The sequence below is a fragment of the Amia ocellicauda genome, unplaced genomic scaffold, assembly GCF_036373705.1.
Source record: "Amia ocellicauda isolate fAmiCal2 unplaced genomic scaffold, fAmiCal2.hap1 HAP1_SCAFFOLD_29, whole genome shotgun sequence".
NCBI lineage: Eukaryota > Metazoa > Chordata > Actinopteri > Amiiformes > Amiidae > Amia > Amia ocellicauda.
In genome coordinates, this window is record NW_027102854.1 from 1,150,208 (window position 1) to 1,174,648 (window position 24,441).

The following is a 24,441-nucleotide window of genomic DNA, read 5'->3' on the forward strand; positions in this document are numbered from 1 at the left end:
TCATAAGTCACAAATAGTTACAGAATGATAGCTAAAAAACGCCAGTTAAATATGTTGTAATAACAGACCTACAAGAAAGTCAGCATTTAACTGTACACAGAATGCTATTGCAAACAGAAATAATAATACAAAATTAAGTTATTTAAATAGGTCTTACGAATACAGAAGTTAAAAGTAACATGTTAGAAATGGAATTAGAGCCAAATTTAGAAATAGGAATCCGAGGCAACCACAAACATTCGGTGAAGGTTTCTTACATATTGATAAATAGATAACCAGATACTCCAGGAAATTAACGATGTGCTCATTTGGAAGCTATGAGTTCCACAATGAAGAGTTTTTAAATCCCTAGAAATAGATCCCTAAATACAATGTGTAGGTAAGAAATTAACTATTGATCAGTTCAATCTGGATTCGGGAACAGTTCTTCTGAACCTGTACTGGTGTAGATTGGACTTCAATAGGAGGAAGTGACACAATAAAGACATGAGCCGCGCAGGAGGACAGTCTTAGTGCCCACGCAGGTTCTTAGTTGGGGAAATCATTGACTGGACACATTTTTTGAAAATGTGCTTTCCTGAAGTACCTGGACATCATTATTGAGATCAATGAAAAGGCTTATTTTCCAAAGATTAAATACATTCATTAACTACAATAATGTAGTGAAATGTATATAAATAGTAATAATACAAATCGATCAAATATAACTTGCATTTTCTTGTAAGAAATTAGGAATAGGAGAAAGAACAGCTGTTGGGATGCAGTGCGATGTTATCCAAAATTGAAAGCGGTTGAGAAAGGAGAGTTTGTTCTGTGTGAGACAAATGTACTGCCACGAGAGACTCTGATGGTGATTGACTGGAATATGAGGGAAAATAATGAAGTTACTACAGGTATAACTAAAGGTGTAACATAACTAATTTAATGAAACATAGTCATGGCAAGTTATAAAACTGTTTGGAAATAGTCCTTTCACAAACAGAAATACCCTATCAATTAGGAAGAGGTGGGCAGGGGGCAAGGACCGTATGTGCTCCTCTGCTCCCCCTGTTCGCCTGAGCAGACAAGCAGCCTGAGATGAGAGAGAGAGAGAGAGAGAGAGAGAGAGAGAGAGAGAGAGAGAGAGAGAGAGAGAGAGACAAGGCAGAGACTGTAAGTACGTGTAATGGTTCATAACTTATTACAAACAGAGCAAGAGTGTAATGAATTGTAATTTACACTGCTTGTATTAATAATGATAATAATATTGATGTTGATACAGACGAATACATCACATACTAGATGACAACCGCATAAAACTAATAATAATGAAAATAGGAATAATAGGAGTATGGAAATAATTTCAAATTATGGTTTATTGGTAAAAAATGAATTGAGAAACAAAGATTAATAACTGCCATCATTTACCCAACTACTATTAACTATGGTGTTGAAGGAGCTGCTGTAATAGTTATTGTAATGTTCTCAGGTATTTAAGTTAGATAAAAGGACAAAGATAAGCACATTGTTTTGAAACTTTGACAACTCCACACAAAAAGAGTATCTACACTAGGAAGTAAAGCTGATTCAATAAACACAGGAGATATGATGCTGCTGACGACAGCTGAGTGCTGTACTGAAATAATTTGATAAATGAGATAAATTGGAATCAAGATTATTATTATTTTGAATTGTCCCTTTACTAGAAACCTTATAGATTGTGCGAATGTCAACTAATGTGATAGAGATGCCTTTTATAAGGACGATCTCTGATGTTGTGTGAACCACACATTGTGTCTTCAGACTGATTTATTCCACATGGCAGATATGCATATTATGAATCGTGTCCTGAAGGAACCGATGTCTGACCCATATGGAGAAGATGCTGGTGTTCTTGTTGAGACACAGTAGGCCGAGGGCGCGGCTTTAAAGACAGCCTCACAGCAACTTGAACAGACCAATGCTGAGGTCCACTACGCTGAAGTGATGCTTGACTCAGTGGAGAAATAAGTTAAAATACTATAATTAAAGGTTTTCCAGATTATAGGAATCTACAATATATTGTGAAACTGCTCAGATGACGTCCGCAGTAGCACATATTCTTCTATTGATAGTTTAATTTATAATGTACTATTAGTGGAGATGTCACATTATTCAAATGAATAGAATGACAGCCATGAAGTCAGAATCAGTCCATTGCCCTTCACTTAAGATTTGTACAATGTATAATGTTTATAAATCAAAACGCAACAAATATATGTACAATACAGTTTACAAACTGAATTTGTAAAAAAGAATGTTTTGCTGACTTTTGTATTCTCTTTGAAGCAACAAAATGTATGTGTTATGTATGTCGTAACTAGGGTTTGACTTTTATGACCTGGGGCTGGATGAAATTTAATTTGAGATGCACTGTAAAAGCTCCAGGAAATTGCAACTGGCCACTGCACCTTCCATAAGAGAGCTCAAACATTTGCTAATGCATTGGTTGCCTCACAGGCACTCTTTCCCTGGTTTGCCCATGTGGCGCATGGTGTTGGCCACACGGGCAAAGGGGGGATGTGTGCATCAGTCTTTTAAATTGGTTTGCCCCAGGTTTTATAGTAACAGCTTAGCAATATTGTAGAACTTGCCACATTTGTCAAGCTCATAATCCTGCAATATGCAAATAGATTGTGTTCAAAAGCTTAAATGTTGTGGATATGAATATATACTTGTAATAATATATAGGTGTTCTAAATGGGTTGAAGCCTATCCCGTAGGAAGGCTGAAGTAGTAAAAGTAGCAAAAATACAGTTAAGGGATGTTATATGTAGATTTCGCATTCCAGGGAAATTTCCAGTGATAGGAACACTCACTTCACTGGGACAATAGTGCAGGAACTATGCAAAGCCCTGCGAGGTAAACAACATTTTCACTGCCCCATCAGGCTCAGTCAGCTGGAGCAGTGGAGAAACAAAATGGGATATTAAAGAATAAGCTGTCTAATATATGCAAACAAACAGGACTCAAACGTCCAGATCCCCTTCCTATAGTCCTAATGACAATGAAATCGTCAGCAAATTGAGAAAAACAGGTCTTTCTCCGTGTGAGATTATTATGGGATGACTTATGAGACTCTCCATCACTCCTCCATTGTCTGTAAGGGAAATGGACATCCACTTGATGGATGATGCTATGTTGTCTTTTTGTATGGGACTAACACGTGCTTTCGAAGCTGTCCATTCACAGATGAAAGCCGCCCAGACTGAACCATCCCAGCAGGTTTACCACCCCTTCCAGCAAGGTGACTGTGTATATCAAAGCACACAAGAGAAAGTCCTCCCAACAGCCCAGGTGGACAGGGCCCTACCAGGTGCTCCTGACCACCCACACAGCTGTGAAGTGCCTAGGAACGACGACATGGATCCACTCCTCACACTGCAAACTTGCCAATCGAGGCGAACAGCACAACCCTGGTGGAGAACAGAGGGATAAAGGAATTGTTCTTCCACATCAGATTTGACATTACTGTATGTATGCAGGCCCTTGTAATTGCTTTTCCAATACTGTCAACTGGTTATTGATGATTGATTTCACATTGTGGTACGAGTATCGAGTGAAATGAGTGCTATCCACCTTAACAACACAGCGATAACATGGAGCCGGCAGGTGATCCAGGTCACAATAGAGGTCAAGCAGTGGGAGGAGGAAGACGTGGTGGTCAAAGGTGTAGCGTAAGGTACACTTATAAAATTCAATTAAAGAAGTGAATTTATAGTATCACCTTATCACGAATCCTGGAATCTTGTAGAACTCAATTTCTGTAATAATTGGACGCAGACACCAATTCCAAAGATATAAATTGTCAAATTTATTCAAAAACGAAGACTAAATGTAGCACTACATTAATTATACAAAAGGGAAAAACTAATTAAAATTCAACTCTAGATCAACAAATCAAAGACAAATCACTTCCGTGACCAAATCAAAGACCATGGGATCGCATATGATAACACACAAATCATTAAACAAAAAAGGTTATAAACACATTGACTACAATACCGGTTAGTCAGACGAAGGTGAGTCTCTCATTAGTATTGTTAGTCAGACATTCAATAACTATGCAGGTTAGTATTTATGTCAGGTAACTTCTCGTTATATATATATCAGTCTCATTAACGTTTAGGTGGAGAGAAAGATCCTATCATTACTTGTTACCACAATTTCCCTTAACTGATTATTATTCAATGATTAAGGATAGGCAGGGCCACCTATAATCTGGTGTCTATTAACTTGTGTCAATTTCAGACTAAACAGTTAAACAGGAATGAGAAGATATTTCTCGGCGTTGACAGATTTTATTTCAAAAATTATCAACAAAACAGTTGAATGCAACACACATTTATATTTAAGAAAACTAAATGATATTACACATTCTAGAGTTATGAATCACAGATTAACATTTCTAATTGATTTCTCAAATGTCATGAATCACAAACTCCAAACTGTTAAACTTATGTGAACTTCGTCACAGAGAGGCCTCTCTGGCTTCGGGCTCAGATAACAGCACACGGCACGAGGTCCGTGTGGTTTGGAACAAAGGCAGTCCGGTTCGGCTTTGTCCAAGAACTTCCACTCAGTCGATGCACCTGGAAGTTGGGGTTTCGCGAATGTAGAGTCTTTTCCAAACAGATTTTCCACTGGTTTGAAGGCTCCAAGGTTGTGCACAAAATCTTCTTTGTAAGCAGGGTTCCACCGTAGTTACTTGAAGACAAAGTCTTTGAGGAAAGCAGGGCCCTGTTCGTTCCAAGGGTCAAGTTTCTTAAGACTCAAATAGCTATTTAAATGACTTTCGTATTCAGTCGACTTAGTCAATTGTCCAGCTGGATGGCTGGGCACAGGCGGGCAGCGCAGTCTGTAAATTTCTTTATTTAATAAAGTCCTTTAAAAGAATTATTCGTACGGCTCAATCTCCTTCTCCCAGTTTAACCCTTCTGTTGCTGGTAAAGACTTAGTTGGTCTCTGGTTCCGGTTCTGGCAACAGAGATACAAGTTGAGCTGTGGCAGCGAGTTACTGGTTTAGGTGAGAGAGAGAGAGAGATGCCGTGCGTTACCCTTTATACGCCTGTCAGATCAATAGGTGATTGGTTCTTTAGTTTGTGAGATTGGATTTCGGCTTCAGCCCCCAGTGTCCTATTGGAGGGGGGCTTGATTTATGACTGATGTCAATCCATGCCATCTATTGGAAATGCCGGTTGGCACGGGTTCGTAGCTCTGTGTCGGGATTTCGGCTCTCGTCCATTTCAAAGAGTTTTTATTTCCTACAGGCCCCCTTCCCCAGACATCTCACAGCAGGGATTCCAAGCTATTTGGCCCATTCTTGGTGCCATCCTCCCAAGACTGTCACTTTGATGTAAACCAGTTCACATGCTGATGAGTTAAGGAAATCTGATAAATTTGGGGGGGAGAGGTCTTCTTTAGATCAGTGCTTCAGCTCAGAGCTAAAATGCTCTTATCAGAATACACCCAACATAACGCTACACTGGTTAATTCTGTTCTGGGAAAACCACAATCCTGCAGGTTTAATAAGTCTCTCTACACATCAGTCCCTGAGTACCTTCAACCAATGGTCATTTTGACCAATTAAGCCCAAGAATTGAGTCAATTAAGTTGTCATGGACTACCCAGTGAAGACGTGAACTAACGACTAGGTCACACTGTGAGCTCACCAGAGCAGACATTACACTGAGCTCACTGTGAGCTCACTTAGCGCTTTTCCAGCGACATGGTGCCGGTGCTGGAGCCGGAGCTGCTGCTCGGCCTGGGATCCAGCTGATCTTTTTTGAACCGGCCCGCTTTTCCAACGGTTTTGACGTCACTGGATGTGGGCATTCCCAAGCATGGAGTAGAAGTGGAGAAACACAGCAATAGTAATCAGCACCGAGGCGACTGCGTCTTTAAACCCCATTTAACATCACAATCAAACTCATTCCGCGTCTATGGCAAATCGTAACCCTAATGTTACAAATGTTCCCTAAACACCTATTTTGCAGGATCAATACAAAATTATTAGGATTTTTTAAACTTTTACTGACACACATAGTTAATAGCAATGTGTTATAACTTTACCGAAAATAATAATCTGTATATCTTTAATTGTTTAGACGTTATTAAGATATAATGCATCTTTCACATAGGGAACATTTGTAACATGTTAGGAAAAACAAACAAATGATTTGAAAATATTCATAATTACAGCATACAATTTGTCAGGCTTCATAACAATGGTATTTATAACATACTCTGTAAAAATCAAGCAAATAGCATTTGTGGTTCACGAGAAAATATGTATATATAATCAAAGCTATCAGACTATAGCAGCCGGTGTATGAAGACACATACGATGAAACAGCATTATTTGGCAGCTTCGCAAGACCTAATTTTAAACGTTGTTGGTAAGTTAGATAATTAGTGGGGACCCGCTATTTGCAGTTCTTCCCCTCCATAATTGCTAAAATAAAGTTTTACTGACATTTTATTGACCCTACCACTGCATAGGGCACATCTGTAACATGAACGCTACTGAATGGCACATACATTGAAAACTACGGAGAACTGAGACAAATCCACTTTACACTTCATAAATAATCTTAAAACGTTTCCAACCAAGGCAACACCCACTTGAAATACGTTCATTCTCATTTTTGGTAAACAAAAAGAGAGATTGTTACATATGTTCCCTATGATGCATCTACAGAGAGAGAGAGACAGACAGACACTAACTCTCTCTCTCTCTCTCTCTCTCTCTCTCTCTCTCTCTCAGCTGGGAGTGTGTGGGAGGGGTCTGCAGTGAGCGGGAGTGCTGCTGAGAGCTCTGTCCTTTGGCTGCGTTTTTTTGTTGCTTTACTTTTTTCAGTTTGTTTATTTTGTCTTCTGTTTTCAGTGCTTTTCTTATTGTGGGGGAACAGGGGAGGGGAGGGGGGAGTACCGGTAGTTCTTCCCGGGTCGGGGGGTCGGACCCCCTGAATGCGTCTTTTGAAAAACTGACCCGACGCCATGGAGTCAAGATCGCTCCGGTGCAGTTCTGCCCCCTAGAGCAGTGTGTGTTAGCGGTTGGGGAGGTAGCAGGGTGTGAAAATATCAAGTCTGCTGCCATTGTTATCTTCTTAAAAACCACTGATCTGCTCAATCAGCTAGTGGCTAATGGCACAGTGTTAGACGACACTTTCACCCCGGTGTTGCCGCTCGCTGCTCCTGCCCGGAAGGTAACGCTGTCTAACGTCCCTCCGTTCATCCGCACCGGCTCGGGCAGCTGATGTCCGGCATTAAGAGGGTCCCGCTGGGCTGCAAAGCCCCGCAACTGAAACACGTCGTGTCCTTCCGAAGGCAGCTGTATATGATCCTCAATAACATCAATGAGGATCTTAATGTCTCCGAAGTTGGATCTCTCTTGCTGCCACCACCACGAAGATTGCTCTTTAGTAATGTTGGAAAGTCAAAGACAGCAACCGTCAGGGTTCTTGCATATGACGTATTCGTGCTGCACCTCTCTGCAAGGATCCAGGACAGTTTGTCAATGTAAACTCCAGTGCCTGGGAATATTTCCACCTAAAAGACAATGGTAAATAAAAAACAAGTTTATCCCCAAACTATTCTTATATTATGTTAAGTGGAATACATTATCAGTAAGGCTGTGATTTTGTTACAGAAATGTGTTATTAAAGACCACAGTATGTCTCAATTCTAAGTTTATTAATTTACAGACATAATAAAGTCAGTGAATCTGTGACACCCATAATTCAATTACATTCTTATTATCAACTATAACTATGAATATAACTGATAATGTAGCATCATTAGATTGTTTACAACCAATATTTGTTTTCAATATATATATTTTTACCTTGTCTTTGTAATATTGTAGACCAAGAGTGTTATACCTGTTTTGGTGATTCTTTGTCAGATTCAGAACAATTTGCTGTGGGGCTGTCAGAACCACTTGATGGTGACACACTTTTGTCTTCATTGCTGATAAATGTGGCTTTTGTTACAATTTTTTTCAGATTGTCCAAAAGGTCTGGAATCTCTGGAGAAAAAAACCTTAGTATTAAATGATAATCATTTCTAGTAATATATTTAATGCAAAGTGAAAACAAAACCATCAATGCCTGCAATTATACTTGAGAGACTTGCTCTATGTTATTGGCAAACTGACCTTTTTGTGGGTCATTAACATTAGCTACAAAAAAAATAAAAAAGATAAAATACAAGAATTTCCAGGTCTAATGTAATGCATATAGTCATTAATGTAGGATTATGAAGTTATGTTGAAAAACTTTATTTAATAATCAGTATTATTAAACTATTAGACAGTGCACATTAAGAGTCTGTATTGTGGTTCTAGATTACTTCAGTATGATCAACTATAATACATTACTCTGGAATCTAAATTACTGAAGAATAACATTTATCAAGGTAAGGAATTATTTGCTATAAATAAAAAAACTTACCATCAACCATACGGTTTCGAAGACATTGGTTTTCATTTTTAAGTCTTGTGTTTTCCTTTTCGAGCTGCTTAACGTTTTGCTGTAGCTCAACTTCACTGGACTCTTTAAATGTCTGTAGAATATGACGGGATCTAATTCTTGAAGCTCCATCGGTTTTCTTTCTTATTTTGTGCTGTATTCAGAGAGGAAAAGAGTTTAAAATGAAAATATATATATATATATATGAATATGATTAAAAAAAAACAATCCTGCAATACATTTATTTAATATTTGCAGTAATTATCTCACCGGTAACTGTGGTTCATCAAGGTCACTATCATCTGAAATTTGAAGTTTTTTGTTTGGTTTAGGTACTCTCTTCATTTTAGGACAGGGCATTTTTGTTAGGTCATTAAGTTTTCTTCTTAGTTCGCCTTCTTTTCCTAAAATAAAAATAAAATAAATAAAACCCTGCATTATGTCCACAGATATTTGGGGATTATATTTATTTGTCATAAAAATACTGTGCTTTGACCATACAAATTAAGATGAACAGCCAACACTGAATCAAAACTGAAGTTAAATTATATCTGGTTTAATTTATTTTGTGATTTGGGGGATTTTATTGTAAAGCACAACACACAATAAATCGTTCTTACAAATGCCAGTCAAGTATGACGAGTTTTTAGCGCCCTCACCACCACCTACCATGTTATAAGAGTATGTTAGACGTACAACACATTAATAACTTAAACATTCATTTCAAATATACTGTGATTGTATATATCAAATAGCATGTAAAGACTTTAATGTTTTTTTTTTTTTAAATAAACATTGTTACCAGTCATAATGATCTGCGCTTCATGGACAGGCCATCCACCTTTTGGAGGTTTGTTCGTGTCTCTCCACTCTGCTCTGAAGTTTCGAGTCGTCTCTTCGTCATCATCAGCAATGCTGAATAAATCAAAATTGCGAAAGCAAGCAGTGGGAATCACGCTGTAAGAGTCTTTGTCGACCCCGCTTTCCCACTTCACCAACGCGTGCATCACCGCCATACTACCTTCACCTTCTCGTCCGTTTTTTCTGCGCCTTTTTCCCCCGACAAGTCACGGCACAAAAAACAGTCCCGCTCTGCATTCTGGTACTTGGCGTTCTTAATAACACCAACAGGGTGTAATCGCATAGACCACTCGAGTATAAAGTACTACATATCCCATCTGTTACAGTTTTTTTTCTTCTTCTGAAACTGCAAGCGCACTACATAAAGTTTGGCAAATGAAGAAATTTGGATGATGACTTTACAATCTTATAAACAGTATTTAAGTAAACCTAGATATGCAATTCCAAAAAGAACAGCATCGAGATGGAGAAACAGGATACAAAAATAATAATACAATGTTTATACTTTTTGTATTTTAATTACAGTATGTAATTATTGCCTTTTGATTTACATTTACAGAAAAAGAACGGCGGCAAACGTGGACTACCCAACAAGAAGCAACAAAGTTACTAAAATATCAGATTCTCAGGTAAGCTTCATGCAGCCATACATGTATAATTATAAAATCAATCCAAAAAATAGACCTTGTTTACCCTACAACTGATTTGAGTGTTAATTCTATTTAAGATATAAAAAAACATTTTATTTTCTGAACTAATAATCTGTGAACATTCTATTATCTCTATAATTTTAATTAATACATTTATTTTATTATTGGTGGAACATTATATTTTTCAGCTCAGATGATTTCACGTACCATAAATTTTTCTGTTAATAAATGTGCAAAAACAAATCAGATGGATAGGCCCCTACATATGAACATTAAGTTAAAGGCCTAGAGTGAGTGTTCTTCACTTCCAGTCATGGCGGGCCACAATCCAGCTCTTTGTAACTCATCAACAACCAAAGACCTGGGAAAAGGGTTAAATGGCTTCAGTTAAGCCAATTAGGTAATTAAGAGCTCAACTGGAAAAAAAACAGCAGGCATAGGGGTACTTTAGGACCACAGTCACTGATATAACCTACAATGTTGTTGTAATGAAAATCAGCAGACAGTGGGCCTCCTCCAGGACTAAGGTTGAGAAGCACTGGTCTTGAAGACCACAATAACAATCGACCTCAAGGGCTAGGGATATTCGAGGTGATGCTAAACCAGTCCTGAATGTTTAAATATAATGTTATTTTCTTGTAGTGTGCCGTTGCTGTTAATGCAACCAGTTATATTGAGCCATCAAATACAGAAGCTGACGAAAGACATCAACATGTAAATTTAGTTGTAAATTTAAAGTGTGTGTGAAAAGTATTTTGTATATGGAGATTAACCCATAGTTTCACAGATAAATTGTGGACCAGTGATATTCAGGATCTTCAAAACAAGTCCTGAATGCTCAAACTTAACACTTCTTTTTTTAGAGTGTCGTTGCTGTCAATCCAGCCAGTGATGTGGAGCCATCAGATACAGAAGCTGATGAAAAACAACATGTAAATTTCCTAAATTAATATGGTGCATCAAAATACTTATTTAGCACTTTCAACTGTTTCTTTGTGATTCCTAAAATTACTTTACAGGCTGGGGCTGGGGGAAGACACTGCGCCTGCCTGGAGAAGCCTGTACAAGCCCCCCTCAATAAGAGAGCTGGCAATCTGCAGTGGAGGGTGTTACACACCATTATTGCTGTCAATTCTTTTATTACTGTTCTTAACCCTGCTGTGTCCGACGCCTGCCCATTCTGTGCTCAGAGAGAGACCGTGTTTCACTGTTTCAGCACTTGCTCTCGGTTGTCACCCATTTTTAGTCTTTTAACTCGTCTTTTTACTGATCTTAACCTGATTTTTAACACAAAGGTTTTTATTTTAGGGGCGCGATACACCAGAAAGACCAAACATGTGGACCAGCTGGTAAACTTCTTGCTGGGCCAGGCTAAAATGGCCGTCTATAAGACTAGGAAGAACAGAGTGTGTGGGGAGGGCAGTGAGGATGCAGTGAGAGTGTTTGCCATGCTGGTCAAGTGCAGAGTCAGACTAGAGTTTAACTATTACAGGCTGATGAATGATTTGGAGAGTTTTGAACAGGTCTGGTGTATTAATGATGCCCTTTGTGAATTGTATGACGGGGAGTTGGTTTTTATTATGTAATTCATTTATAGGGTTTAGTATTTGATGGTTGTTTTGTTGTGTGTATTGGGTTGCTTTCTTTAAAAGTGTACAGATCAGTGGCGGAGTTAATGCTTGTTGGGGGGAGACAAACAAAGGGGAACACTATTTTTTATTTATTTATTTATTTTCTTTTGTATGAATTATTGCGTGTTGCAAACAGGCAATGAAGTCTGATAAAAGTCAAAAAGTCTCTCTCTCTCTCACACACACACACACAGCCAGCAAGACACACAGAGCCAGCCAGCTCAGCGATGACATCACAAACATCTCTCTCAGGTGACTCCTATGACATCACAGAGCACGTACATTCCGTTGCTTGCCGTCTGTCAACCACTCAGTCACTGCCAGCCAGACTGGCTGGCTGACTGGATGGTGGGGCTGCTTGCTGCTGCTGCGTACCTTAGCAAGCTTATTTGCTTGACCGGCCTTCCTCCTCCGCCCACATGCCCACCTATGTCCGATCTGCTGTTCACCTGGATCACAGCTCCGCCCCAACAAGGCAGAGCCTCCCAAGAATGGTACAAACTCACCCATGATCCCCTCCACGGAAAGCTATAGCAAAAGGCAAAAGCATTATACGTAATGAAGAGGAACCCGAGTCCAAGACGCATCCGACCAGCCATACATATTTGTGTGTATTAAAGATCACATTTTATTACATTTAGATTTTCTGTACTTTATTACATATTTTTGTGATTTTTAAATGTATTGTTTCTTTTCCTTATATATGTATGTATGTATGTATGTATGTGTGTGTGTGTCTGTGTGAAAGTGAGTGTGTGTGTGTCTGTCTCTGTGTTTGTGTGTCTGTCTCTGTGTGAAAGTGAGTGTGTGTGCGTGTGTCTGTCTGTGAAAGTGTGTGTGTGTGTGTGTGGGTGTGACAGTGTGTATGAGTGTCTGTCTGTCATGTAACTCGCACATCTGTGAGGGCACCATTTTTGCAGAAAGAGATGTACACATTTTGGAGCAACATATGCTGCCATCCAGACATCGTCTTTTCCAGGGACATCCCTGCATTTTTCAGCAGGATAACGCCAAACCACATTCTGCCCAGATTACAAGCGCATGGTTGCGTAGGCAGAGAGTGCGGGTGCTAGCATGGCCTGCCTGCAGTCCTGACCTGTCTCCGAATTGAGAATGTGTGGCGCACTATGAAGTGCAAATTAAGACAACGAAGGCCCTGTGCAGTTGCGCAGCTGAGGAAATGCATAATGGATGAATGGGGGGAAATCCCACTTGCTAAACTTAACCAAGTGGTGTCTTCAGTGCCCAAGTGCTTAATAAGTGTTATTAAAAGAAAAGGTGATGTTACATAGTGGTAAACAGTCGACTGTCCCAACTTTCTTGGTTTCTTTTCACTGCTAATGAGATGCTGTAGAGTGAGTTAGTTATATTGCTTTCAGGAGCTCTAATCGTATTGATGAGTTCATGCAGCATTTGTAATTGAATTTCAAAAAGAAATCCTTGCTGTCTGGCCTGTGTGTATGAGATGTACTCTGTCAATCTTTGGCTAACAACTGAAACATTGGTAGAACAGAAATGGCAACATAAAAAAGAAAAGTACATTTTAAAAGAGCACATTAAATAGGATGAATATACAGTTTTTTACAATCACTTTGTCACTAATTTCAGAACCTTGATGTCATTTTTCAAAACTCTAGACACAAAACTCAAAACGGTCATCACTTGTAACACAGGCTGTCCAATGTTCAAAACATTGCATTGTGCATTCATATCTTTAAAGAAACCTTGCACTTGCAGACTTGTTGGTTCAAATAATTCATTTATCATGAAATACCATAGTAACATTTATTTAGATCACCCACACAGAAGATACCGATAGTTTCACTGTGTAGTTGTTCGTACAATCATTAAATATTGTAGTACAAAATATGTGATACATGTTTCATTATGGTACTACACATAAATACATCACTGTAAAAGGACTAGTAGAGAGAATACTACAGACACAGTGGAATCATTGAACAAAATCTGAAATGTATTGATGCAATACAATCAAATCACACCATAGGTTTCTTTGAAGCCATGCAACAATAATTAGCTACAAAAAAGAACAAAACTACAGTAAAATGTCAACTGCAGTGTTCCTCAACTGGCTTAGTGTAAAACAAAGGATTGATTACTGTACTTCTGAATTTCCATCAGCCCTGTGTTCAGGTTCAGGTTCTCACAACCATTTTTCACAAGAGGCATCTTGAAACTGAACATACCTGAACATACTCAGTCATCAGCTGCTTCACTCTGTCTGCATTTCTTTCAAAAGGCACACTATACTCTGTGCTACACATTGGTATGCAGTATACAGTCATTTGACAATTGAGAGTAGCCTAATGTTTAGTGCATGCTGAAGACTTGCCGCTTCTCAGTACGGAAATTTCTGATGATTGAGGCTACAGTTGATCCTGAGTTGATTCTGAGGTTTGATTGAATCATTGTAGCTGCCTCAGTCATGGTCATGCCATGATTTACAACATGCTCTACAACTATTTCTCGGATTTCACTGGACACTATTTGCTGTTGCTGCCGCTGTCTGGTCCGTGGCCTTGTCCTCTACCACGTTCCCCCAACACCTCTCAAATGAGGCCCATGGCTGCCTCTCTGGTGAGGCCTAAGCCCTCCTCTATGACGAGGCCCACGACCACCTCTCAGAAGGGGTGCATGTCCCCTTCCATTCCTTTGACCACCACGTCTTCCTCCTCCCACTGCTTGACCTCTATTGTGACCTGGATGACTTGCCGGCTCCATGTTATCACTGTGTTGCTGGGGTGGATAGCACTCATTTCACTCGATACTCGTACCACAATGTGAAATCAATCATCAATAACCAGTTGGCAGTATTGGAAAAGCAATTACAAGGGCCTGCATACATACAGTAATGTCAAATCTGATGTGGAAGAACAATCATCTTCAACCAGGTTGGAGCGTTAGTTGCAATGCCTTTAATACACGCAGCGTGGAGAGGAACAGTGACTCAAGTAGATCCCAAAGTCGCTCTGCCTTCATTTTAACAGTCAGAGCTTTTATACACAAAAATCAAAGAGCTGGTTATAATCAGAAAGTCATTACTATGTTATCTTAAAAGTTAGCTAAGCAGAATTCATATCATTATAGGACAGAGTTCATAGATCAACACATGGATTAGGGAGCAGGCACTTCAATCATACTGTTTGACATTGTCTCCAAGATTCTCATCGTAAATAACAAACAGAAATCAAACTACCTTCTGGCCTGACCTTCTAGCTTGACCTTATCTTTCTTAAGTATACAAGAGAGAAAAACAGGTATTAGAGAAAAAATTTCTAACTTTCCTTCCACACTGCAAACATGGTGTGGAAAAGTGCTACATGATGATGAATGATGATGAAATATTACATCCATAGATAATGTAGTCCAACTGGTTCATGCTCCTCGTTTATTGATGTCAATGGATCTCATTATCCTGAAACTTTCATGATCGAAACATGGAATATTGTTTGTCAGTTTCCATAAAATTATGCATTAAGAGTAATGCAACAGTCACTTATCATTTTGAGCAGCTGTATCAATTGATAGTTAGATCTTTGTAATGAAATGAATAGACAGTGATCTCAGATGTAATGTGTGAATTGCATTTTGAAATGGTAATACTTTGATGTTAAGTTGTGTCATTTTAGTTCAATGAACAAATGATCTGAGGTTGATGTGTATTGTATCCAAGCAATTGTAAAAAAGTGTTAGAGTTTTGAAAAATGTGCATTTTGATCATCGGGTGTGAGTTTAGTGTCTAGAGTTTTGAAAAATGACATCAAGATTCTGAAATGAGTGCCAAAGTGATTGTAAAAAAGTGTAATATCAGGGGACAGTGGCTATTAGTGATCTGGCCTTCCGTGGCCTCTGTATTAATGTAACAGGTCACATTGTATGTGTACACTGATACTTGATAGTATAATATAGTACAAGTAAAAAACATACATAGGTATCATAGAAGTATTTTGCAGAAATGATTATGGATAGTTATCAAAATGGAGAGGAAATGCTAAATCCAGTCTCCCCAGGCTGAGCTTCTATTGCTGCACCTGCTGGCCCCACTATATGGATAGAGCCACACCAAGTACAAGAGTCTCCCCATTGCTATTTATATCTCCCTATCCAGTCTTCTTTACTTGTCAGGGTGGGGTGCCTATTCCCCTGCATGCTTTGAAACCTATAGCACCTGGGACGCACACTTGGGATCCGGTTCCTCTGCCCCTCACATACACATGAGGAATCCTAGGTGCTCAATACGTCATACTGTCTCTTTCATCTCATGTGTAAACTATGGACAAATACATGACTAAACGTGTTTAGTTGCTTTTCCCAGAATGCTTTGCGCCACAATATGCAAATAACGGGGACTATGATTGGCTCCCTGACATTACCCACACTGCGACTGATGCTACCCATTTCACTACCCAACAAAGACCCATAATATGCGTGTGTCTGTCTGTCTGTCTGTCAAAGTATGTGTGTGTGTGTCTGTGTGTGTCTGTGTCTGTCTGTCTGTGTGTGAAAGTGTGTGTGTGTGTCTGTCTGTCTGTCTGTCATGTAACTTGCACATCTGTGAGGGCACCACTAATGCAGAAAGAGATGTACACATATTGTTTATTTTCCATATATATGTATGTATGTATGTATGCATGTCCAATTGCTTTGACAATACAAATGAATTGAATTGAGAGGGAGAGAGAGAGAGTAAGAGAGAGAGAGAGAGACAGACAGACAGAGACACACACACACACACACACACACACACACAGAGAGCCAGCCAGCCAGCTCAGCGATGACATGACGAGCCTCTCTCAGCTTACTGCTATGACATCACAGAGCACGTACATTCCGTTTAACAAATCGTTAAACAAAAAAGGTTATAAACACATTGACTACAATACCGGTTAGTAAGACGAAGGTGAGTCTCTCGTTAGTATTATTAGTCAGACATTAAATAACTACGCAGGTTAGTATTTATGTCAGGTAACTTCTCGTTATATATATATCAGTCTCATTTACGTTTAGGTGCCAAGAAAGATCCTATTTGTTACCACAATTTCCCTTAACTGATTATTATTCAATGATTAAGGATAGGCAGGGCCACCAATAATCTAATGTCTATTAACTTGTGTCAATTTCAGACTAAACAGTTAAACAGGAATGAGAAGATATTTCTCGGCGTTGACAGATTTTATTTCTAAAATTATCAACAAAACAGTTTAATGCAACTCACATTTATATTTAAGAAAACTAAATGATATTACACATTCTAGAGTTATGAATCACAGATTAACATTTCTAATTGATTTCTCAAATGTCATGAATCACAAACTCCAAACTGTTAAACTTATGTGAACTTCGTCGCAGAGAGGCCTCTCTGGCTTCGGGCTCAGATAACAGCACACGGCACGAGGTCCGTGTGGTTTGGAACAAAGGCAGTCCGGTTCGGCTTTGTGCAAGAACTTCCACTCAGTCGATGCACCTGGAAGTTGGGGTTTCGCGAATGTAGAGTCTTTTCCAAACAGATTTTCCATTGGTTTGAAGGCTCCAAGGTTGTGCACAAAATCTTCTTTGTAAGCATGGTTCCACCGTAGTTACTTGAAGACGAAGTCTTTGAGGAAAGCAGGGCCCTGTTTGTTCCAAGGGTCAAGTTTCTTAAAACTCAAATAGCTATTTAAGTGACTGACACTTTCGTATTCAGTCGACTTAGTCAATTGTCCAGCTGTAAAACTCCACTGATCAGGTGGGTCTGTGAAGTTATTTATTTAATAAAGTCCTTTAAAAGAATTCTTCGTACGGCTCAATCTCCTTCTCCCAGTTTAACTCTTCTGTTGCCGGCAAAGACTTGGTTGGTTTCTGATTCCGGTTCTGGCAACAGAGCTACAGGTTGAGCTGTGGCAGCGAGTTTCTGGTTCAGGTGAGAGAGAGAGAGAGAGAAAGACTGTCCGCTGTTCCTTATAGTCTGTCAGATCAGTAGGTGATTGGTCCCTGAGTTCTTGAGATTGGATTTCGGTTTCAGCCCCCAGTGTCCTATTGGAGGGAGGCTTTATTTATGACTGATGTCAATCCATGCCATCTTTTGGAAATGCCGGTTGGCCCGGGTTCGTAGCTCTATGTCGGGATTTCGGCTCTCATCCACTTCAAAGAGTTTTTATCACCTACAGGCCCCTTTCTCCAGACATCTCATAGCAGAATTCCAAACTATTTGGCCTCTTCTCGGTGCCATCCTCCCCAAAACTGTCACTTTGATGCAAACCAGTTCCAAGCTGATGAGCTAAGGAAATCTGATAACTTTGGGGGGGGAGAGGTCTTCTTTAGATCAGTGCTTCAGCTCAGAGCCCAAATGCTCTTATCCAAATACACCCAACATAACGCTACATATGTATGTATGTATGTATATATGTGTAGAAGGAAAATTAGAAATTATTTTCTTACACCTGTTTTTCTCTCTTGTATACTTAAGAAAGATACGGTCAAGCTAGAAGGTCAGCCCAGAAGATAGTTTGATTTCTGTTTGTTATTTATGATGAGAACCTTGGAGACATTGTCAAACGGTATGACCTATGAACTCTGTTCTATAATGATATATGTTCTGCTTAGTTAGCCTTTAAGATAACATAGTAATGACTTTCTAGCATGTATGGATGTATGTATGTATGTATATACACTCTCCTAAAGGATTATTAGGAACACCTGTTCAATTTCTCATTAATGCAATTATCTAACCAACCAATCACATGGCAGTTGCTTCAATGCATTTAGGGGTGTGGTCCTGGTCAAGACAATCTCCTGAACTCCAAACTGAATGTCTGAATGGGAAAGAAAGGTGATTTAAGCAATTTTGAGCGTGGCATGGTTGTTGGTACCAGACGGGCCGGTCTGAGTATTTCACAATCTGCTCAGTTACTGGGATTTTCACGCACAACCATTTCTAGGGTTTACAAAGAATGGTGTGAAAAGGGAAAAACATCCAGTATGCGGCAGTCCTGTGGGCGAAAATGCCTTGTTGATGCTAGAGGTCAGAGGAGAATGGGCCGACTGATTCAAGCTGATAGAAGAGCAACTTTGACTGAAATAACCACTCGTTACAACCGAGGTATGCAGCAAAGCATTTGTGAAGCCACAACACGTACAACCTTGAGGCGGATGGGCTACAACAGCAGAAGACCCCACCGGGTACCACTCATCTCCACTACAAATAGGAAAAAGAGGCTTCAATTTGCACAAGCTCACCAAAATTGGACAGTTGAAGACTGGAAAAATGTTGCCTGGTCTGATGAGTCTCGATTTCTGTTGAGACATTCAGATGGTAGAGTCAGAATTTGGCGTAAACAGAATGAGAACATGGATCCATCATGCCTTGTTACCACTGTGCAGGCTGGTGGTGGTGGTGTAATGGTGTGGGGGATGTTTTCTTGGCACACTTTAGGCCCCTTAGTGCCAATTGGGCATCGTTTAAATGCCACGGCCTACCTGAGCATTGTTTCTGACCATGTCCATCCCTTTATGACCACCATGTACCCATCCTCTGATGGCTACTTCCAGCAGGATAATGCACCATGTCACAAAGGTCGAATCATTTCAAATTGGTTTCTTGAACATGACAATGAGTTCACTGTACTAAACTGGCCCCCACAGTCACCAGATCTCAACCCAATAGAGCATCTTTGGGATGTGGTGGAACGGGAGCTTCGTGCCCTGGATGTGCATCCCACAAATCTCCATCAACTGCAAGATGCTATCCTATCAATATGGGCCAACATTTCTAAAGAATGCTTTCAGCACCTTGTTGAATCAATGCCACATAGAATTAAGGCAGTTCTGAAGGCGAAAGGGGGTCAAACACAGTATTAGTATGGTGTTCCTAATAATCCTTTAGGTGAGTGTATATATATATATATATATATATGTATGTATGTATGTCCAATTGCTTTGACAATACAAATGAATTGAATTGAGAGGAAGAGAGAGAGAGAGAGAGAGAGAGAAAGAGAGAGAGAGAGACAGACAGACAGACAGCTCAGCGATGACATCACGAGCCTCTCTCAGCTGACTGCTATGACATCACAGAGCACGTACATTCCGTTGCTTGTCGTCTGTCAACCACTCAGTCACTGCTAGCCAGACTGTCCCTAAGACAAAGTGTACAATACTTCAATTATATCTCCTCCAGACAGATAAAGAGTATTAAGAGCTACGATGAAGTTACCAAGGAGACGTAAAAAGCTTGCATCACCTGGTATTTCCTGGAGGTCACCCATCCAAGTACTAACCAGGCCCTGGCCCGTTTAGTTTCCAAGGTCTGACGAGATCGGGCACGTTCAGGACGGTGTGGCCGCAAGCCGAGATGCCTGGCTGCATGATGTCTCTTAAAGGCTGGCGGGTATTGACGGAACTGCCAGCAGAAAAAAAAGAAAAATAAAGGGAAATATACCAGTGCAGCAAAGGGTGTTGAAAGTAGCCGGGTACGTGTACAATTCTTCAATTATATCTCCTGGAGACAGAAAGAGAGTATTAAGAGCTACGATTAAGTTACCCAGGAGACGTAAAAAGCTTGCAGCACCTGGTATTTCTAGGAGGTCTCCCATCCAAGTACTGACCAGGCCCTGCCCCGTTTAGCTTCCGAGATCTGACGAGATCGGGCGCGTTCAGGATGGTGTGGCCGCAAGCCGAAAGGCCTGGCTGCATGATGTCTCTTAAAGGTTGGCGGGTATTGACGGAACTTCCAGCAAAAAAAAAAAAAGAAAAATGGATGGAAAAATATCAGTGCAGCAAAGGGTGTTGAAAGTAGCCGGGTACGTGTACAATTCTTCAATTATATCTCCTCCAGACAGAAAGAGAGTATTAAGAGCTACGATAAAGTTACCCAGGAGACGTAAAAAGCTTGCAGCACCTGGTATTTCTAGGAGGTCTCCCATCCAAGTACTAACCATGCCCTGCCCCGTTTAGCTTCCGGGATCTGATGAGATCGGTCGCGCTCTGGACGGTGTGGTCGCAAGCAAGAGGCCTGGCTGCATGATGTCTCTTAAAGGCTGGAGGGTATTGACGGAACTTCCAGCAAAATAAAAAAGAAAAAAGAAGAATGGAGGGAAAAATATCAGTGCAGCAAAGGATGTTGAAAGTAGCCGGGTACGTGTACAATTCTTCAATTATATCTCCTCCAGACAGAAAGAGAGTATTAAGAGCTACGATGAAATTACCCAAGTGATGTAAAAAGCTTGCAGCACCTGGTATTTCCAGGAGGTCTCCCATCTAAGTACTGACCAGGCCCTGCCCCGTTTAGCTTCCAAGATCTGACGAGATCGGGCGCATTCAGGACGGTGTGGCCACAAGCCGAGACGCCTGGCTGCATGATGTCTCTTAAAGGCTGGCGGGTATTGACGGAATTTCCAGCAAAAAAAAAAAAAAAAAAAAAAATAGAAAAATGGAGGGAAAAATATCAGTGCAGGAAAGGGTGTTGAAAGTAGCCGGGTACGTGTACAATTCTTCAATTATATCTCCTCCAGACAGAAAGAGAGTATAAAGAGCTATGATGAAGTTACCCAAGTGACGAAAAAAGCTTGCAGCACCTGGTATTTCTAGGAGGTCACCCATCCAAGTACTGACCAGGCCCTGCCCCGTTCAGCTTCCGAGATCTGACGAGATCGGGCGCGTTCAAGACGGTGTGGCCGCAAGCCAAGAGGCCTGGCTGCATGAAGTCTCTTAAAGGCTGGAGGGTATTGACGGAACTTCCAGCAAAAAAAAAAAAAAAAATAGAGTGAAAAATACCAGTGCAGCAAAGGGTGTTGAAAGTAGCCGGGTACGTGTACAATTCTTCAATTATATCTTCTCCAGATAGAAAGAGAGTATTAAGAGCTACGATGAAGTTCCCCAGGAGACGTAAAAAGCTGGCAGCACCTGGTATTTCCAGGAGGTCTCACATTTAAGTACTGACCAGGTCCTTCCCCGTTTAGCTTCCGAGATCTGACAAGATCGGGCGCGTTCAGGAAGGTGTGGCCGCAAGCCGAGATGTCTGGCTGCATGATGTCTCTTAAAGGCTGGCGGGTATTGACGGAATTTCCAGCAAAAAAAAAAAAAAAAAAAATAGAAAAATGGAGGGAAAAATATCAGTGCAGCAAAGGGTGTTGAAAGTAGCCGGGTACATGTATAATTCTTCAATTATATCTCCTCCAGACAGAAAGAGAGAATTAAGAGCTGCGATAAAGTTACCCAGGAGACGTAAAAGCTTGCAGCACCAGGTATTTCCAGGAGGTCTCCCATCCAAGTACTGACCAGGTCCTGCCCCGTTTAGCGTCCGAGATCTTACGAGATCGGGCGCGTTCAGGACGGTGTGGCCACAAGCCAAGAGACCTGGCTGCATGATGTCTCTTAAAGGCTGGCAAGTATTGACGGAACTTCCAGCAAAAAAAAAAAAAAAAAAATAGAAAAAGGGAGGGAAAAATATCAGTGCAGCAAAGGGTGTTGAAAGTAGCCGGGTACATGTACAATTCTTCAATTATATCTCCTCCAGACAGATAGAGAGTATTAAGAGCTACGATAAAGTTACCCAGGAGACGTAAAAGCTTGCAGCACGAGGTATTTCCAGGAGGTCTCACATTCATGTACTGACCAGGTCCTGCCCCGTTTAGCATCCGAGATCTGACAAGATCGGGCGCGTTCAGGATGGTGTGGCCGCAAGCCGAGATGCCTGGCTGCATCATGTCTCTTAAAGGCTGGCGGGTATTGACGGAACTGCCAGCAAAAAAAAAAAAAGAAAAATAGAGGGAAAAATATCAGTGCAGCAAAGGGTGTTGAAAGTAGCCTAGTACGTGTACAATTCTTCAATTATATCTCCTGGAGACAGAAAGAGAGTATTAAGAGCTACGATGAAGTTACCCAGGAGACGTAAAAGGCTTGCAGCACCTGGTATTACTAGGAGGTCTCCCATCCAAGTACTGACCAGGCCCTGCCCCGTTTAGCTTCCGAGATCTGACGAGATCGGGCGCATTCAGGACGGTGTGGCCGCAAGCCGAGAGGCCTGGCTGCATGATGTCTGTTAAAGGTTGGCGGGTATTGACGGAACTTCCAGCAAAAAAAAAAAAAAAAAGAAAAATGGATGGAAAAATATCAGTGCAGCAAAGGGTGTTGACAGTAGCTGGGTACGTGTACAATACTTCAATTATATCTCCTCCAGACAGATAGAGAGTATTAAGAGCTACGATAAAGTTACCCAGGAGACGTAAAAGCTTGCAGCACCAGGTATTTCCAGGAGGTCTCCCATCCAAGTACTGACCAGGTCCTGCCCAGTTTAGCGTCCGAGATCTTACGAGATCAGGCGCGTTCAGGACGGTGTGGCCACAAGCCGAGAGGCCTGGCTGCATGATGTCTCTTAAAGGTTGGCGGGTATTGATGGAACTTCCAGCAAAAAAAAAAAAAAAAAAAAAAAAAAAAAAGAAAAATGGATGGAAAAATATCAGTGCAGCAAAGGGTGTTGAAAGGAACCGGGTACGTGTACAATTCTTCAATTATATCTCCTGGAGACAGATAGAGAGTATTAAGAGCTACGATGAAGTTACCCAGGAGACGTAAAAAGCTTGCAGCACCTGGTATTTCTAGGAGGTCTCCCATCCAAGTACTGACCAGGCCCTGCCCCGTTTAGCTTCCGAGATCTGACGAGATCGGGCGCGTTCAGGATGGTGTGGCCGCAAGCCAAGATGCCTGGCTGCATGATGTCTCTTAAAGGCTGGCGGGTATTGACGGAACTGCCAGCGAAAAAAAAAAAGAAAAATAGAGGGAAAAATACCAGTGCAGCAAAGGGTGTTGAAAGTAGCCGGGTACGTGTACAATTCTTCAATTATATCTTCTCCAGACATAAAGAGAGTATTAAGAGCTACGATGAAGTTCCCCAGGAGATGTAAAAAGCTGGCAGCACCTGGTATTTCCAGGAGGTCTCACATTTAAGTACTGACCAGGTCCTGCCCCGTTTAGCTTCCGAGATCTGACAAGATCGGGCGCGTTCAGGACGGTGTGGCCGCAAGCCGAGATGTCTGGCTGCATGATGTCTCTTAAAGGCTGGCGGGTATTGACGGAATTTCCAGCAAAAAAAAAAAAAAAAAAAATAGAAAAATGCAGGGAAAAATATCAGTGCAGGAAAGGGTGTTGAAAGTAGCCGGGTAAGTGTACAATTCTTCAATTATATCTCCTGGAGACAGAAAGAGAGTATTAAGAGCTACGATGAAGTTACCCAGGAGACGTAAAAAGCTTGCAGCAGCTGGTATTTCTAGGAGGTCTCCCATCCAAGTACTGACCAGGCCCTGCCCGGTTTAGCTTCCGAGATCTGACGAGATCGGGCGCATTCAGGACGGTGTGGCCACAAGTCCAAAGGCCTGGCTGCATGATGTCTCTTAAAGGCTGGCGGGTATTGACGGAACTGCCAGCAAAAAAAAAAAAGAAAAATAGAGGGAAATATACCAGTGCAGCAACGGGGGTTGAAAGTAGCCGGGTACGTGTACAATTCTTCAATTATATCTCCTGGAGACAGAAAGAGAGTATTAAGAGCTACGATGAAGTTACCCAGGAGACGTAAAAAGCTTGCAGCACCTGGTATTTCTAGGAGGTCTCCCATCCAAGTACTGACCAGGCCCTGCCCCGTTTAGCTTCCGAGATCTAACGAGATCGGGCGCATTCAGGACGGTGTGGCCACAAGCCGAAAGGCCTGGCTGCATGATGTCTCTTAAAGGTTGGCGGGTATTGACGGAATTTCCAGCAAAAAAAAAAAAGAAAAAAAGAAAAAAGAAAAATGGATGGAAAAATATCAGTGCAGCAAAG

The 24,441-nt window shown here is 40.9% G+C and overlaps 7 non-coding genes and 8 pseudogenes across 7 annotated transcripts; all 15 read right to left on the reverse strand.

The window, feature by feature from the left end:
* Nucleotides 1-12,094: 12,094 nt before the first annotated feature.
* On the reverse strand, nucleotides 12,095-12,209 carry LOC136728237 (U5 spliceosomal RNA). Its single transcript, XR_010808601.1, has one exon. It is a non-coding gene; the product is annotated as a U5 spliceosomal RNA (small nuclear RNA).
* A 7,649-nt stretch (nucleotides 12,210-19,858) lies between these two features.
* LOC136728563 (uncharacterized) lies at nucleotides 19,859-19,977 on the reverse strand (annotated as a pseudogene).
* A 208-nt stretch (nucleotides 19,978-20,185) lies between these two features.
* LOC136727734 (5S ribosomal RNA) lies at nucleotides 20,186-20,304 on the reverse strand. The gene has a single exon (XR_010808535.1). It is a non-coding gene; the product is annotated as a 5S ribosomal RNA (ribosomal RNA).
* Nucleotides 20,305-20,515: 211 nt separating this feature from the next.
* Nucleotides 20,516-20,634, reverse strand: LOC136727935 (uncharacterized; annotated as a pseudogene).
* A 215-nt stretch (nucleotides 20,635-20,849) lies between these two features.
* LOC136728294 (5S ribosomal RNA) lies at nucleotides 20,850-20,968 on the reverse strand. Its single transcript, XR_010808652.1, has one exon. It is a non-coding gene; the product is annotated as a 5S ribosomal RNA (ribosomal RNA).
* A 223-nt stretch (nucleotides 20,969-21,191) lies between these two features.
* Nucleotides 21,192-21,310, reverse strand: LOC136728383 (5S ribosomal RNA). Its single transcript, XR_010808733.1, has one exon. It is a non-coding gene; the product is annotated as a 5S ribosomal RNA (ribosomal RNA).
* Nucleotides 21,311-21,519: 209 nt separating this feature from the next.
* On the reverse strand, nucleotides 21,520-21,638 carry LOC136727865 (uncharacterized; annotated as a pseudogene).
* Nucleotides 21,639-21,857: 219 nt separating this feature from the next.
* LOC136728417 (uncharacterized) lies at nucleotides 21,858-21,976 on the reverse strand (annotated as a pseudogene).
* A 218-nt stretch (nucleotides 21,977-22,194) lies between these two features.
* LOC136728092 (uncharacterized) lies at nucleotides 22,195-22,313 on the reverse strand (annotated as a pseudogene).
* A 211-nt stretch (nucleotides 22,314-22,524) lies between these two features.
* On the reverse strand, nucleotides 22,525-22,643 carry LOC136727990 (5S ribosomal RNA). Its single transcript, XR_010808558.1, has one exon. It is a non-coding gene; the product is annotated as a 5S ribosomal RNA (ribosomal RNA).
* A 214-nt stretch (nucleotides 22,644-22,857) lies between these two features.
* Nucleotides 22,858-22,976, reverse strand: LOC136728608 (uncharacterized; annotated as a pseudogene).
* Nucleotides 22,977-23,204: 228 nt separating this feature from the next.
* Nucleotides 23,205-23,323, reverse strand: LOC136727746 (5S ribosomal RNA). The gene has a single exon (XR_010808536.1). It is a non-coding gene; the product is annotated as a 5S ribosomal RNA (ribosomal RNA).
* Nucleotides 23,324-23,533: 210 nt separating this feature from the next.
* On the reverse strand, nucleotides 23,534-23,652 carry LOC136727802 (uncharacterized; annotated as a pseudogene).
* Nucleotides 23,653-23,872: 220 nt separating this feature from the next.
* Nucleotides 23,873-23,991, reverse strand: LOC136728715 (uncharacterized; annotated as a pseudogene).
* A 210-nt stretch (nucleotides 23,992-24,201) lies between these two features.
* LOC136728270 (5S ribosomal RNA) lies at nucleotides 24,202-24,320 on the reverse strand. Its single transcript, XR_010808631.1, has one exon. It is a non-coding gene; the product is annotated as a 5S ribosomal RNA (ribosomal RNA).
* Between the last annotated feature and the right edge of the window lie 121 nt (nucleotides 24,321-24,441).